The 17,092-nt window shown below is 43.1% G+C and overlaps 1 long non-coding RNA gene across 1 annotated transcript in view; it reads left to right on the top strand.

Moving 5' to 3' along the window:
* Positions 1–17,092, top strand: part of LOC131384269 (uncharacterized) — a 59,289-nt gene that overhangs the window by 8,483 nt on the left and 33,714 nt on the right. Inside the window, exon 3 of the long non-coding RNA XR_009214945.1 lies at positions 16,600–16,678. This is a non-coding gene — a long non-coding RNA (uncharacterized LOC131384269). The remainder of the gene's footprint in view (positions 1–16,599; positions 16,679–17,092) is intronic.

Genomic DNA, 17,092 nt, shown 5'->3' on the forward strand with positions numbered 1-17,092 from the left:
TTCATATGTTGAAGCCTAATCTCCAATGTAATAGTGTTAAGAGCCAGGGCCTTTAGGACGTGATTAAGTCATGAGGGTAAAGCCCCAGTAGATGGCATTAGAGTCCGTATAAGAGACTCTTGAGAAAGCTTGCATGCTCCTTCCACCATGAGAAGACACAGCTAGAAGGCACTATCATTAGAAATGGGCCATCACCAGACACCAAACCTTCCAGCTCCTTGATCTTGAACTGCCAAATGCCTAGATCTGTGAACAATAAATTTCTATGATTTATACATTACTCAGTCTAAGATATGTTGTTAGAGCAGCAGGAAAGAACTAAGACAGAAATAAGAGCATCCACACAGATGTGCCAGTTGTTGAAGAACAGCTGTGACCTACACTTCCAAATTAATCTTCAGCATTTTTACCACAGCTGGGTAGAAAGATAGTGGTTTTAATTTCAAAACTTGCTTTGAACAGGCCAGATGCTACAGTCGGAAACCCAGCACTGAGCAATGTCCTGACTGCTCCAGCCACAACAGGGACGTGAGCCAGCCCCAAGTGGGCCTTTGACTTGCAGCAGAGTGAATATGAGAAAGTAATGGGTGAGTGGTGGCCCTGCAACTGCTCTGGATGTTGGAACAGAAGCAAGCTGCACATTTTAGCAACAGCTTTGAGTTTCTGCTATTGTTCCCCTTCAAGGGCTCTCATCTAGAAGAATGGGTCCGCGGGGTGCTGAGAAAGATCCGGGAGAAAAACAACTAGAAAAAAATAATTCTCTTCATCTTGGCAGCCATTCCTGACCACAGCTTGAAAGATGACATTCAGGACAATGGTTTGGAGCTCCGAAATGCCATCCTGTGGGCCCCCATCTTTGCTGAAGTTTCCAGCTGTCGGGACCAGGCTGGCATGGGACAAATGGACTAAATTTGCCAGCTCACCTAGTTGTCCTTGGGGCCGGAGTCCGGACAGAGGTCACTCAAGCCTGCTGACCATGTGTTCACCTGTACTCCTGTGGTGATGGTGGGTAATGGAGCCAGCACCACCGTTGGCAAGATCCATCACCATCTGCATTCATTCATTGGAACATGTTTGATGCCCACAATGTACCCAGCTGAGTAGGATCTGAGAGAAGCCTCCATTTCTTCTCTCAGAGTCACAGGCAAGTGCGGAGCACAGACAAGTGGGCTTCATAGTGTGGTGTGATGAGGACCAGGCAGGACACCAGAAAGGTGCACTCAGCCCAGCCCGGCCTAGGGATATGCTCAAATTACGGCTTTTAGGACCATTATGAGTGGAACAGTGTTCCCTGCAAGAAAGATATGTGGGAATCCTGAGCCCCAGTACCTCAGAATGTGGCATTATTTGGAATTAGGTCCTTTACAGGGGTAATCAAGTAAAAATGAGGTCATTAGAATGGGCTCCAACCCAATATGACTGGGGTCCTTATAAAAAAGGGAAAGTTTGGGCCGGGCGCGGTGGGTCACGCCTGTAATTCCAGCACTTTGGGAGGCCAAGGCGGCCGGATCACGAGGTCAGGAGATTGAGACCATCCTGGCTAACACGGTGAAACCCCGTCTTTACTAAAAAAATACGAAAACATTAGCCGGGCGCGGTGGCAGGCGCCTGTAGTCCCAGCAACTTGGGAGGTTGAGGCAGGAGAATGGCGGGAACCCGGGAGGCGGAGCTTGCAGTGAGCCGAGATCGCGCCACTGCACTCCAGCCTGGGAGACAGGGCGAGACTCTGTCTCACAAAAAAAAAAAAAAAAAAAGGGAAGGTTTGGGCACAGGAACAGCCGCATACACAGGGGGAGTGCCAGGTGATGATTGGAGTTATGCTGCCACAAGCCAGGGACCCACCAGAGTCTAGGAGAGATGCCCTCACACCTTCGAAGGGAGCATAGCCCTGGTGAGCATCTTGATTTCAGACTTCTGGTCTCCAGAACTGAGACCATACATTTCTGTTGCCTTAATACACCCAATTTGAGGTATGTTGTTAGGAAGGAACTAGGAAACGAATACAAGGACTCAGGGACTATCCAGTTAGAGGAAGAGGGCTGGACACTCCCAGCCCCGGTGTGGAGATGGGGACCCTGGCGCACTTGTTGGCATAACTGAGAAACAGGAACAGGCAGGTGGGGCCACCGTAGTAGCTGAGGCTGAAAGGGCTGGAGGGGGAGGGGGCCCCTTTCCTTCTGCTATGGTTTAAATGTTTGTGTCTTCTCCAAAATTCCTGTTGAAATTTAATTCCCAATGCAATAGTGTTGCAAGATGAGGCCTTTAGGAGGTGAGTAGGCCATGGGGGCTTGGCCCTTATGAATGGATTAGTGCCTTATAAAAGGGCTTGAAGGGGCAACTTCATCCCTCCTGTCCCGTCTGCTATGTGAGGACACAGTGCTCCTCCCCTCTGGAGGCTGCAGCAAAAAGACACCAACTTGGAAGCAGAGAGCAGCCCTCCCCAGACACACATGGAATCTGCTAGTGCCCAGGTTCTGGGCTTTCCAGCCTCCAGAAATGTGAGAAATAAAAACTTTGTGTTCTTTATAAGTTACCCAATCTCAGGTATTTTGTTATTGCTGCAGGAAATGACTAGGACACTCTTTCTTTACCCCTGGATGACCCCTGAGTCAGGTATTAGTTTCCTAGTTGCTGCTGTAACAAAGGCTGGAGAGGAGGGTGTTGCTTAATCATGAAGATCTCGGCCGATGCCATACTAAGGAGTGTGGGTTTTATCCTAAGAGCAATGCAAGTGCAAAGGAACATCAACACAGCCCACTTGCCCCCTTGGCAGCCTAGCAGAGACTGCTGCAAGGGGAGGAGCTCAGGGAGGGAGGCACCGATGCTCTGCACAGGCTACCACGTGACCCAGCCTGGGCTCAAGGATGTCTGATCTCACATGGGTCTGATCTGCTGTGAATGGTGCAGGTGGCTTAATTTCACCCTGTCTCCCCATGCCTCAGTTTCCTCCCTCCCGTCCCAGCCACAGAAACCACTGAATCAGATTGCAGAGGGATTTGGCCACACAGGAAAATGCTTTGACCTCTCTGAAGGAGAAGCGCTTCACAACTGTGCATTTCATTATATTATTAGTGTTATTAATAAACTCTTCCCTGCTGGAAAGCCTGCTGCATTGTTTTCAACTCTCTGCTGGGAGGTCATGCTCAGTATTTGATTTCTCTCCATTCATACCTCACCTTTTCCCAAACTGGCTCTTTTTTAAGACTCGATTTCAGGCCCACATTACCTTAGGACCAGTTTTCCGTTGGTGTTTTTCTGTCACCTCCTTTTAAAGTGACTCTTGTAGCACTTAATATGGTTTGATTGAAGAACACACTCACTTTCCTCTGAGCCTGAGCTGGTCTCCTGGAGTCTCTCCCAGCAGCTGGCTGCATTCAGGAAGGATGCACTCACTTTCCTGTCATCACCAGGTTAATTCCTTTATGCTCTTTTCAAGACCTGTAAGCCCACCATTCACAGTGAGAGGGAAGAACTGGATTCTCCCTTAGAAGAAGCTTGAAGGATAAAGGGAAAAGGTTTATGACTATTAATATACATTCACAATTCACCAAGTGCCCAAGAGGGCAGTGGCTCTGTACAGCACAGAAAGTGGCACAGCCTCATCATGATCCAGAAATTCAGAGCCACTGACCAACTAAGGGGGAGAATAAGTGTATAATTTTTTTTCTCTCTCTCTCTTTCTCCCCCTCTCTCTCTCTCTCTTTCTCCTCCTCCTCCTCCTTCTTTTCTCTCTTTCTTTCTTTCTTTTCTTTCTCTCCTTCCTCTTATGAGGTCTCACTATATTGCCCAGGCTGGTCTCAAACTCCTGGACACAAGTGATCCTCCTGCCTGCACTGGGCCAAGCATATAGTGTCCAATCATCTATCAGCTCCTAGTATTGGATGCCATGATTCCCAAACCTGGCTGTGTCTCAGCTCCACAGTCTGGAGGGTGAGGTCCAGGAATCTGCATTTTTAAGAAGCTCCCTGGGGAGACTTGGGAGCATGTTTAAGTTTGGGGACTGCTGAAGTGGTCCTGAGTGGTGCCATGATGTACTGTCCTATCAGGGATCAGAGGCATTCGATCATGCTTACCCATCTTCCTCCAGGCTCACTCTTATTCATTCATTCAACAAGAATTTTACTGAGGGCTGGCTGCAGGCGAGATGCTGTGCCATGTGCTTGATGCACGCTGGTCGACGTGCAGATGAGCAGGAAGAACATGGTCCAAGCTCCCAGAGACCCAGCATCCTCCGTGGGCACTTTGCCAAGGTTCCTCAGCTGAATCAGGGAAGGCTGGGAGCCCTGCAGGTGGGGGATAGAGTCTGTGTGGCCAGAAGTGTGGACAGCTGTAGAAATAGGAGGAGACAGGCCGGGTGTAATAGCTCACGCCTGTAATTCCAGCACTTTGGGAGGCCGAGGCGTCCAGATCACCTGCGGTCAGGAGTTCGAGACCAGCCTGGCTGACATGGCAAAACCCTGTCTCTACTGAAAATACAAAAATTAGCTAGGCGTGGTGGTGGGTGCCAGCTACTCGGGAGGTTGAGGCAGGAGAATTGCTTGACCCTTGGAGGTGGAGGTTGCAGTTAGCGGAGATCGCACCACTGCACTCCAGCCTGAGTGAGAGTGAGACCCTGTCTCAAAAACAAAAACAAAAAACAAACAAACAAAAAACAACAACAACAACAACAAAAAACCCCTGACACTTCTGGATTTCTTGCTTTTTTTGCCTTTCTGAGACAAATATTTGCGGAGGCAGCACTTTATGGAGACCAAGTGCCTGCTATGGGGCCGGGTTGCTCAGGTCAAGCGCCCCCTGTGGGCAGTGTGGTGCTGGGTGAGTTCCTCTGCTGGATGAGGCTTCCCCAAGGGGAGAGGGTGGCATGAGCAGGACCTACGAAGTGCGAGTGGACTCTGGGCTGGACACTGTGACAGCTTGAAGAGGTGTAGGGGCAAGGCCCCGCTCTCACAGAGCTCATATTCTGGAGGGAAGAGCCCAGTGAAGACAGAGTAAGTTCAGATGCTGACACTGCCATGAAAAAATAACCCGGGAGATGACAGGACAGTGACTCCGGGGGCTAGGGGAGGGTGTTAGGGGAAGCAAAGACTTCCCCTCTCCTCTCCTGGGTTCTGTAGCTGGGCCTATGAAATAAACAAACAACAGGCAGATTAACAGGAGAAAAAATCAACAAATTTATTAATTTTAAATATTACGTGCACAAGAGCATCCCAGGATAAAAACTGAATATCCCAAAAAGCAGCAAAATGTGAGAGCTTGTTTCCCTAGGGGAAGGGGAAGGGGAAGGGGAGGTAGGCCACTTAGGGCAGATTAAACAGTTTTTAAGAAAGACAGATGAGACCTTGGAAGAGTAGGTGGGAGAAATGACAGCTTGGGCCAGTTTTGTATGGGCGTGGTGTGGACTTCTAGCATCCTGTCCGGTGGTAAGACTCCAGTTTCTCTGGTTGATGAAAACTCCTGGGGAGGGGATTGAAGACAATGGAATTCCTTTAGGAGGATATGTCTTTAGGCAGATAGAGGAGTTCAGAGAAAGCCTCTCCCAGCATTTGCTGGTTTTCAAATGTCTTCAGCTTAAAGTAACCAATATACTAAAGCAGCATATTTTGGAGTGATGTGTCCTGAACTCCTTCAGGGTGACCCCATGGAGGAGGTTCTGGGTCAGCTGAGTCCTGGCAGCCATCCTGGAAAAGATCAGGATGGTGGGGGATGTCCCAGGATGAGAGACAAGCAGGGCGCTCACTTGAGTGCAGTGAGAAAGGGGTGAGGCTGATAGCATGGCTCCCAGAGGCAGGCATGGCAAGACCAAGCTGTGGGTCTTGGGGTTTTGTTTTAAGTGGCATAGCAAGCTGTTGGAGACTTTTAGGCAAGGGAGATATATTATTTAATTTACGTGTTAAAATACACCCCCTCCCACCTTGTGCAATTAAAATATCACCAGCACCCACCCAAACCTGAAGCTTAGGTTGGTTTCAGACAAAATTTCAAATTTGGCCATGCACTGATGACACTGGCCCTTGAACAGTTAGCAAGATTTGAGGTAGACGCTTCCTCTGCCTATTCTGAAAACAATGCCTAAGTCCTGTTCCCTGGGACAGGGCACTAGGTACAAGCCTCCTGTGTTCCCACCCCTCTGCCATCTGGAGGGTGCCGGTGGCTGTCAGGCAGGGGAGAGCTTTGTGGACAAGCCCCCAGGACCTTCTTCCCAGCTCCTCCCAGCCCTGCCTCCTGGATTCCGTCTTCTACTTGAATTGTTCTGTTTTACATGGTTAGGTGGCCAAGCCTCGGTTCCCTTGTCTTCTGTTTGCCTGGAGGCCCCACATCCAGGACAGCTGGCAGCTCGTTCAGTTTCTCCAGGCTCTGTGAGGCAGGTGGGATGTGGGGCTCTCCTGGGTGACTCACCCGGCACTAGCAGGGCTGCACTGGGATCTGTCTGAAGGGAGGGCAGCTTCTACCCTGGTCTGTTTTGGTTTTCCTGGGGCATTCAAGTGGACCTTCTGCAGAGCTTGTTTGCCAGCTTGTTTATGTCACTCCTAACTTATTCCTAATATGATTTAAAGTATCTAACAAACATGCATAAAATATGGATTGGAAAAAGTTGAGAAAGAGGAAAAGTAAAAGTGGAAACAAAAGAGTGTAGAAATGAGGCCAATTTAAAATGCAGATGGTATGATCTTCATGCTTGCTTATGGGTGGATGACACATACGCCTCTCTCACAGGCAACCTAAGGGGCGTTCCTCCCCCTGCCTGCTGTGGCATTCGTGTCAGTGTCAGTCTTCACCACTGAGGGATTCATGAAGGGCACAGGTGCTCTGGGTCCCAACCTCAGGGTGCTGGGCAAGGTTCTTGTTCACACACACATCCCTCCTGGGGACAGTACAGATGGGACTGGGCAGGTGTTGGTTGGGTCCGGGCTTCCAGGAGTGCTAAGACTGAAGTAGGGAAGAGGTTGTGTGTGCCTGGGGTGAGGCACAGTTCAGTGTTATCCCACCACTCTGCTTAGTAGCTGCTGATGTCAAGAAAGGTTCTTAACCTTTCTGAGCCTTAGCTTCTTCATCATAAAATGAGGCCAATCATGCTTAGCTGGTGAGAATGGAATGATCTATGTTGACTCAGACTAGACTTCAAGAGTGCAGCTTTCAGCATTGTCACCATTGAGATAAGTTTATTGATTGACAATTGGCTAATCGTTCTTGAAAGCCAACTATATGAATATCTGTGTATTTTTCAGAGTTCCCCAGAGAAACAGAACCAATAGGATATACATAGATATATAGATATAGATAAAGATATGAATATGGATACAGATCTAGATATAGATGAGGGGATCTATTATGGGAATTGACTCATGTGATTATAGAAGCTGAGAATTCCCACCATATGTTGTCTGCAAGTTGAAGAACCAGGAAAGCCAGTGGTATAATTGGGTTTGAGTCTGAAGGCCTAAGAATGAGGGGTGAGGGTAAGGATAGGGTGCTGGTATAGTCCTGGAGTCTGAAGGCTTAAGAAGCAGGAGCTTCTTAAGGGCAGAAGAAGATGGATGTCCCAGCTCAAGCAGAGAAAGGATGTGTCCTTCCTCTGCCTTTTTGTTCTATTCAGGCCTTCAACAGTTTGGATGATGCCCACCCACCGTGGTGTTTGGATGATGCCCACCCACTGTGGTGAGGGATCGTCTTTACTGAGTCTACTGATTCAAATGCTAATCTCTTTTGAAACACCTCATAGACACACCAAGAAATAGTTTCCCCAACTATCTTGGTGTCCCCTACCCCAGTCAGGTTGACACATAAAATTAACCATTGCACCACGCTAACTTGTTTATTCCTACAACAACCTTGAAAGGAAGGCATTATTACCCTTTTTGCTTGTTTGTTTTTAACTTTTATTTTAGGTTTGGGGGATACACGTGCAGGTTCGTTATGTAGGTAAACTCACATCGCAGTGGTTTGTTTTACAGATTATTTCATCACCCAGGCACTAAGCCTAGTACCCAATGTTACTTTTCCTGTTCCTCTCCCTTCTCCCAGCCTTCAGCCTCAAGTAGGCCTTAGCATCTGTTATTCCCTTCTATGTGTTCATGGGTTCTCATCATTTAGCTCCTTAAAAGTGAGAACATGTGGTATTTGGTTTTCTGTTCCTCCATTAATTTGCTAAGGATCATAGCCTCTGGCTCCCTTCGTGTTCCCACAAAAGACATGATCTTGCTGTTTTTTATGGCTGCACAATATTCCATAAAATGTGTGTATATGTACCACATTCTCTTTATCCAGTCTATCATTGATGGGCATTTAGGTTGATTCCATGTCTTTGCTTTTGTGACTAGTGCTGCAGTGAACATTTGTGTGCATGTATCTTCGTGGCAGAATGATTTATGTTCCTTTGGATATATACCCAGTAATGGGACTGTTGGATTGAGTTGTAGTTCTGTCTTTAGCTCTTTGAGGAATTGCCACACTGCTTTCCACAATGGCTGAACTAATTTATATACCCACCAACAATGTATAAGTGTTCCCTTTTCTCCACAACCTCACCAGCATCTGTTATTTTTTGACTTTTTAATAATAGGCATTCTGACTGGTGTGAGATGGCATCCCATTGTGGTTTTGATGTGCATTTCTCTAATGATCAGTGATGTTCAGCTTTTAATCATATGCTTGTTGGCTGCGTGTATATCTTCATTTGAAAAGTGTCTGTTCATGTTCTTTGTCCACTTTTTAATGGGGTTGTTTGTTTTTTTCCTGTACATTTGTTTAAGTTCGTTATAGATGCTGGATATTAAACCTTTGTCAGATGCATAGTTTGCAAAAATTTTCTCCCATTCTGTAGTTTGTCTGTTTACTCTGTTAATAGTTTATTTTGTTGTGAAGAAGCTCTTAAGTTTAATTAGATCCGATTTGTCAATTTTTGCTTTTGTTGCGGTTGCTTTTCTGTCATTGTCAGGAAATCTTTGCCCATTCCTGGCTGGGCATGGTGGCTCATGCCTGTAATCCCAGCACTTTGGGAGGTGGAGGCAGGTGGATCATGAGGTCAGGAGATCGAGACCATCCTGGCTAACACAGTGAAACCCCGTCTCTACTAAAAATACAAAAAATTAGCCGGGCATGGTGGCGGGCTCCTGTAGTTCCAGCTACTTGAGAGGCTGAGGCAGGAGAATGGCGTGAACCCAGGAGGCAGAGCTTGCAGTGAGCCGAGATCGTGCCACTGCACTCCAGCCTGGGAGACAGAGCCAGACTCTGTCTCAAAAAAAAAAAGAAATCTTTGCCCATTCCTACATCTAGGATGGTATTGTCTTGGTTGTCTTCCAGGGTTTTTATAGTTTTGGGTTTTCATTTAAGTCTTTAATCTATCTTGAGTTTATTTTTGTATACAGTGTAAGGAAGGCATCCAGTTTCAGTCTTCTGCATATGGCTATCCAGTTATCCCAGCATCATTTATTGAATAGGGACTCCTTTTCTCATTGCTTGTTTTTGTCAGCTTTGTTGAAGATCAGATGGTTGTAGGTGTGTGTATTTGTTCTTGGGCTCTCTATTTTGTTCCATTGGTCTAAGTTTCTGTTTTTGTGCCAGTACCATGCTGTTTAAGGTAAGGAACTATAGGTTCAGAGAAGTTAAGGTATTTGCTTAGGATTCCCAGCCTCCATCTGCCTCGCTTTTAAGAGGTTAAAAAGAAAGTGCTTTAAGGAGGAACTTCAATCCTGCTTAGGGGGTACTAATAGTAATATTCATTGTAAAAAGAATGTAAACCAAAAATAAAATTCTAAGTCCCTAGATTATCTGAATGGACACCTCTTCTTGACAAGGGCATTTCAAAGCTAACCTGAAAAACTAATTCAGGCCATGATGGGAAGGGGGATCAGATATGTCTCATTATACCCTCTTCCCTTTTAGAATCACTGATAGAACAGACTATTTAAGAGTCTCATAAGAAAGATTTACAATCTATTCTCTCCAAAGCCTGCTACCTGGAGGCTTCACCTGCATGATAAAACCTTGGTCTCCACAACCCCTTATCTTAACCCAGTCATTCCTAAGTGTTTAGACAATAACGTAACTCAACATAACAGAAAATCTTTGAATCTACCTATGACCTGGAAGCTTGCATTGTCCTGCCTTTCCAGACCAAACAAATGTACCTTTTACATGTATTTGATTGATGTCTCATGTCTCCCTAAAATGTATAAAACTAAGCTGTATGCCGACTGCCCTGGCCACATGTTCTGAGGATCTCCTTAGGGTTACGTCATGGGACATTGGTCATTCATATTTGGCTCAGAATAAATCTTTTACAGAGTTTTATTCTTTTTGTCAACAATAATAAACAATTTTATGTTAGGCATTGGGCTTATACATTTTACATGAATTATCTTAATCCTTAAAACAACTCTCTGGCATAAGTATTATTATTGTGGCTGTTTTCTCAGTGAAGACACTAAAGCTTAGAAAGGTTACTATAGTAAGTTGAGAATCTAGAATTTCAGAAACAAGCATAGGAATTTGAGCTAGTTCTCAATAGCTCAAAACTAGCTATCGAGTAGGTAACATCTCCCACGTACTGCGCTAGGCCCTGAGGGTCCCATGAGGTCCAAAACAGGCTTCTTGCTCTCATGGAGCCTGGAACTCTTGCAGGGGAAATGTTCACATCTAGTGAGTGAATCACACCTAGGGTTCAGGTCCTGGTCTCTTGTCTAGTTTTGGGGTTCCTTCTCTTATACTATGCAGAGGGGGAGCTACAGGTTACCTCCCAGCCTGCTGGACTGCAGTCTGAGGCCCTTTTAACTATATAAAACCCAGATGGAATCTTATCAGAGCAAACGGCCTCATTTTCTGGACTGGTGTTTTTGTTTTTGTTTGTTTTAGCTATAGAACTCTGCCTTCACACAGAAACTTCCATATAAGCCCAACTTTGAAACGGAAAAAAAAGCTGGCACTTTCTGGTTGAAGGTGAGGGGTGGAGAGCCTTTGTCACCCCCAGTGCTACTGGGAATCACCTCACAGACTTGAGAAAACCCACTTTGAAACGACTGGTCTGGACCAGCATCATGGTCCCTGTGGCTTAGGAGCAGAAATCAGACACTGAGGCATTTTCACGGGAGGAAATGGCCCAGCTATGGAAAGCTCTGTTTCTTTTGATTCTCTTACTCCCTTTTGTTGCATCCTCTTTCACATTATTATTGCTCGTTAGCATCTTTACATGAAGGTTGACAGGGAAGGTCAGTGCTATTAGCTAGGAAAAAGCCTTTTTGGTAGGAGGCTGGAAATGGAAATAAGATATGGGGATTTTCCACTGATTTAGTTTATCTAAGCTCTGCCAATCCAATAACCACAGAGAATCAGGAACTGTGGTAAGGTCGAGGGCATTTTTTTCCCATTCAGTCATTTTTTTGGTTCTGTTATTTTCCATATTTGTTTTAGTGTTTTTAGTTTTCTATCCCCTTATCCTGAGATCCAGCCACCAGGAAACTACACAGCTAATTTACATATATATATATATATATATGTAAATTCTTCCATGATCCTTGCCCACATCCCAGGAGGTGAGAGGGGCTCTGCAAATAATGGTGTCATTTCCAAACTTCTTTTCTTGGTCAGGGATTTAGGGCCACTCTAAGCACAGGTCATCCATTGCCATAAATGCGGAATTCACCTGCCTCCTCTACATGCACGCGAGTGCTGAGAAATTTGTTCCTTTTACATTTATATCACCTTCTTCTGTTTATTCCATAAAGATTTCTTGATTATTTGCCAGATGCCAGGCATGGTACAAGCAGCTGGGGATACAAGGATAAAAGCCAATCCCACTTTTAATGGGCTCACAGCCTTGTGGGAGACAGCCATGTAAATACATAATCAAATATGATATGATACATGTGAGATAGAGAAGGTCCCACAGTGCTACAGGAACCAGAGGAGAAAATGCTCGACTTTGGTAGGGCTGGAGAGTGTGATCAGTGAAGAATTCACAGAGGGGAGGGTTTTTGAAGTGAGTTTGGAAGGCTGGGTGGGAGATGGCCAGGGGCACAAGGACATTGCTGGCAGAAGGAACATGTGTAAAAGGTGGGGAGGCAACAACACCATGGTGAGTTTGGGAACTGCTTGTGATACCATGAGTAGAGCACAGGTGTGTTACTGGGGTTATGAGCATAGGTATGTGGGGGGAGTGAAGATGGGGAGCCTGGAGGGGCTGTCTGGGTCAGCGCATGAAGGGCTCTAAAGCACCCTAGCAAGAGAGCGGAGGGTGGATTGGAGGGCAAGGGTTCAGTAGCATTGGTGGAAATATAATTGGAAAAACAGATTAAGATTAACCCTGGGCCAGGTGCGGTGGCTCACGCCTGTAATCCCAGCACTTTGGGAGGCCAAGGTGGGCAGATCACCTGAAGTCAGGAGTTTGAGACTAGCTTGCCAACATGGTGAAACCCCATCTCTACTGAAAATACAAAATTAGTCGGGCATGGTGGTGCATGCCTGTAATCCCAGCTACCTGGGAGGCTGGGGCAGGAGAATCAAGGGAGGTGGAGGTTGCAATGAGCCGAGATTATGTCATTGCACTCCAGCCTGGGCAAAAAGTGTGAAACTCCATCTCAAAAAAAAAAAAAATATATATATATATATATATATATATATAAATCCTGTAGACAGCCTGCATTTGGATTTGGTTACAGGCATTTTCACTATCTTCCTGGCTGGGCCAAGTAGAAGGCTGAAAGTTCAATGGCCTCTGACAGTAAGTTGGGAAAAGTTGAGTATGTTCTGGAATATCTTCTCTGGCCTGGTAGCTTTGATTATTGTTACAGCCCATGCATGGCCAGGAAGGAATTATAGAAATGTATTTCCCAGTGGCTACTGCTAAGCCAAAGAAAAAAAAGCATTTGCATTTCTTAAAGAATTGATTGAGATTCTAAAGTCACAGTGGAAAGTTAATAGTAAAAATGCATAGCTTGAAAGGTTTTGCTTTTTGGCTTGAGAGTGCAGGCCAGATTGACTCTAACTGTAACGCAGTTTTAAATTAAGTGTTTATAATGAGACATTTATAGCCACTCAAGAGGCCTTTTCGGTCCTTTGGGGAGGAGAAATGAAGATGGATATGTCTGTAATTCTAGCAGAAATTAATACATAAGTAGACCTCTATGTGCACTTAGAAATAGTTAAACAGGAGGAAGCACCTTGTGAGGTGAAACTTGCCACACAAATTAAAACTGAATACAGTTAAATCAAAACTGAATACAGGAAACTTGGGGTGATATATGTAGGTCAAGTGTTTTCACTCCAAAGCATTGGTTATGGGATATCAGCATTAATACCAATAAGAAAATTAGACAATACTTTCAAGTTGATTAATTCACATTTGCTTTAGGTTTAATAAGTATCATGTTAAGTCAATACCAAATGTTTCCTTAAAGCAATAGAACTGCAGCTCAGCTGCCATGAAATAGATGGATCTGTATTTCTTACCAAGTCATTAAACTCCATCAGTAACTTGATACTAAATTTGCAATGACAGGCCAGGTGAGTTTGACAGGAATTGGCTAAAACTAGACTCAAGCGTGTTATGAATAACAGGGCTGAACTATAAAATAGTAGCCAAATTTCCTTCTTCTCACTTCCTACCTCCACACACAGGCTCCACTACTGCTGTGATTTCTGGACATGTCTCTCTTAGGCAGGGCTGTGCCTCTGAGAATAGGAGTTGGTGTCTAATATTTGTACTTTTTTTTTTGCTTTTGGCATTGATGTTGAACTATTTAGGGATCTGTGGGATACTTCATAGTGTCAGTTCAGTTTTTTCCAACTACTCTTTGGCTGCCTTTAAGAAGGCCCAAGCTTAAAAAAAAAAAAAGGAAAGGCATTGTTTAGGGAAACTGTTAAAAAAATTTTTTTTAATTGTCAAGTAAACATTGTGTATATTTATGGTGTATAGTGTGATGTTCTGATGTATGTATACATTTTAGAATGGCTGAATCAAGCTATTTAACTTATGCATTACCTCACGTATCATTTTGGTGTGTGTGGTGAGGACATTTAAAAATCTGCTCTGAGCAGTTTTCAAGTATACAGTGTATTGTTACTAACTGTAGTCACTATAATGTACAATAGCTCTCTTGAGCTTATTCCTTCCATCCAGCTGAAATTTTGTATCCTTTGGCCGACATCTCCCTATCTCCCTCCTCCCGGCCCCAGCCTAGAGTAACCACTATTTTACTCTGCTTCTATGAATTTAACTTTCTTAGATTCCACATATAAGCGACCTCATGTGGTATTTGTCTTTCTGTGCCTGGCTTATTCCATTTAACATAATGTCTTATAGGTTAACCATGTTGTCTCAAATGACAGGATTTCCTTCTTTTTTAAGGCTGAATAATATTCTATTGTGTATATATACCACATTTTCTCTATCCATTCATCTATTGTTGGACACATGGGTTGATTCCATATCTTAGCTATTGTGAATAATGCTGTAATGAACATAAGTGTGTGGATATCTCTTCAACATACCAACTTCATATCCATGGGATCTATACCCAGTAGTGATATTGCTGGATCATATGGTAGTTCCATTTTTAATATTTTGAGGAAACTCCATACAGTTTTTCATAATGGTTGTACTAATTTACATTCCCACCAACAGTGTACAAGGATTTCCTTTTCTCCACATCCTTGCTAACACTTACACCTTACATCTTTTTGATAATACCTTTTCTAGTAGGGGTAAGGTGATACCTTGTGGTTTTAATTTGCATTTCCCTGAAGATGATGTTGAGCATTTTTTTCATATACCTGTTTGCCATCTGTATGTCTTCTTTTGAGAAAAGTCTCTTCAGATCTTTTGCCCATTTTTTAATCAGATTGTTTTTTGCTATTGAGTATATGAATTCTTTATACATTTTGGATATTAACCCCTTACTTAATTTCTTTTTCAGTTAGCTCATATTTCAGCTAGCTCATATAGTTGTATGGTTTGCAAATTTATTTTCCCATTCCTTGGTTGCCTCTTCACTCTGTTGATTGTTTTCCTTTGCTGTTTAGAAGCTTTTTAGTTTGGTGAAATCTATTTGTCAATTTTTGCTTTTGTTGCCTGTGCTTTTGGAGTCATAGCCAAAAAATCTTTGCCCATACAATGTCGAGAAACTTTTTCCCACATTTTCTTCTAGTAGTTTTATAGTTTCAGGTCTTGTGTTTCTGTCTGTAATCTATTTTGAGTTACTTTTTGTATGAGGTGAGATATGGGTCCAATTTCATTGTTCTGCATGTGGATATCCAGTTTTCATAGCACCATTTATTGAAAAGACTGTTCTTTACTCATTGTATATTCTTGGCATGTTGGTCAAAAGTCAGCTGATGATAAATGCATGGATTTATTTTTGGGCTCTTTATTCTATTCCATTGGTCTATGTGTCTGTTTTTATGCCAGTACCATACTGTATTGATTACTATAGCTTTATAGTATATTTTGAAATCAGATAGTATAATGCCCTCAGCTTTGTTCTTTTTGCTCAAGATTGCTTTGGTTATTTAGGTCATTTGTAGTTCCATATGAATTTAAGGACTGTCTTTTCTATTTCTGTGAAAAATATCATTGGAATTTTGATAGAGATTGCATTGAATCTGTAGTTTTGGGGAATATGGACATTATAACAATATTGATTCTTCTGATGGATGAACAAAACAATATTTTCATTAATTTGTGTCTTCAATTTCTTTCATCAATGTTTTATAGTTTTCAGTGTACAGGTTTTTTACTTCCTTGGTTAAACTTATTCTGAAGTATTTTTTTTTGGTAGTTATCATAAATGCGATTGTTTTGATTTCCTTTTCAGCTAGCTCATTATTGATGTATAGAAGTGCTACTGATTTTTTAATGTGGATTTTATATCCTTCAACTTTACTCAATTCATTTATTAGTCTTAACAAATTTTTGTGAGATTTTTAGGGTTTTTCTGTATATAAGATCATGTTATCTGCAAAGAGACAATTTAACTTCTTCCTTTTTGATCTGGATGACATTTATTTCTTTCTCCTGCCTAATTGCTCTGGTTAGGAACTTCCAGTACTATGTGAATAGAAGTGTTGAGAATGGGCATCCTTGTTTTGCTCTTTTTTTTTTTTTCAGAGTCAGGATGTCACTATGTTTCCCAGGCTGGTCTTGTACTCCTGGGCTTAAGCAATCCTCCTGCTTCAGCATCCTGAGTAGCTGGGATTACTGGCACATGCCACCATGCCCAGCTCCCTTGTCTTAATCTTAGAGGAAAAGCTTTCAATCTTTCACCATTGAGTATAATGTTAGCTATGAGTTTGTCTTATATGGCTTTTATTGGATTGAGGTACATTTTTTTCTATACATAATTTCTTGAGAGTTTTTATCATGAAAAATGTTGAATTTTTTGAATGCCTTTTCTACATGTATTGAAATGATCACATGGTTTTTGTCCTTCTTTTTTTAATGTGATGTGTTACATTTTATTGATTTTCATCCATTGAAGTATCCTTGTACCCCAGGATTAAATCCCTTACAGGGATGTCCAAAGGTGTCCCTGTCATGGGTTCTTAGCTTCCGCTTCTGGCAGGGCTAGTAAAGCCCCTTTCTCATTTCTCTTTTTTGCTTATCACTAGAGACAGAAAATGAAAACCATGGCTTCAGGCTGCTAAAAACCTAACATGAAACAAAACAGAAGTACAACAACAAAATAAGGTGAGTTGGACAAGCTTGCATGGTGAATGATTCTTTAATGCAATGTTGAATTTGGGTTTTTAGTATTTTGTTGAGGATTTTTGCATCTATGTTCATGTAGGATGTTGGCCTGTAATTTTATTTTCTTGTACAGTCTTTGTCTGGGTGTTATCAGGGTAATATCGGCCTCAAAAAATGAGTTTGGAAGTAGTCCCTCCTCCTCAATTTTTTGGAAGAATTTGAGAAGAATTAGCATTAGTTCTGTAAATGTTTGGTAGAATTCAACAGCAAAGGCTGATGGTCCTGGGCTTTTCTTCAATGGGAGATTTTAAATTATTGATTCAATTTCCTTACTTGTTATTGGTCTGTTCAGATTTTCTATTTCTAGGAATTTATTCATTTCTCTAGGTTTTCCAATTTGTTGGTGTATAATTT

Source organism: Hylobates moloch, unplaced genomic scaffold (assembly GCF_009828535.3).
Source record: "Hylobates moloch isolate HMO894 unplaced genomic scaffold, HMol_V3 SCAFFOLD_9, whole genome shotgun sequence".
NCBI classification, from domain to species: domain Eukaryota; kingdom Metazoa; phylum Chordata; class Mammalia; order Primates; family Hylobatidae; genus Hylobates; species Hylobates moloch.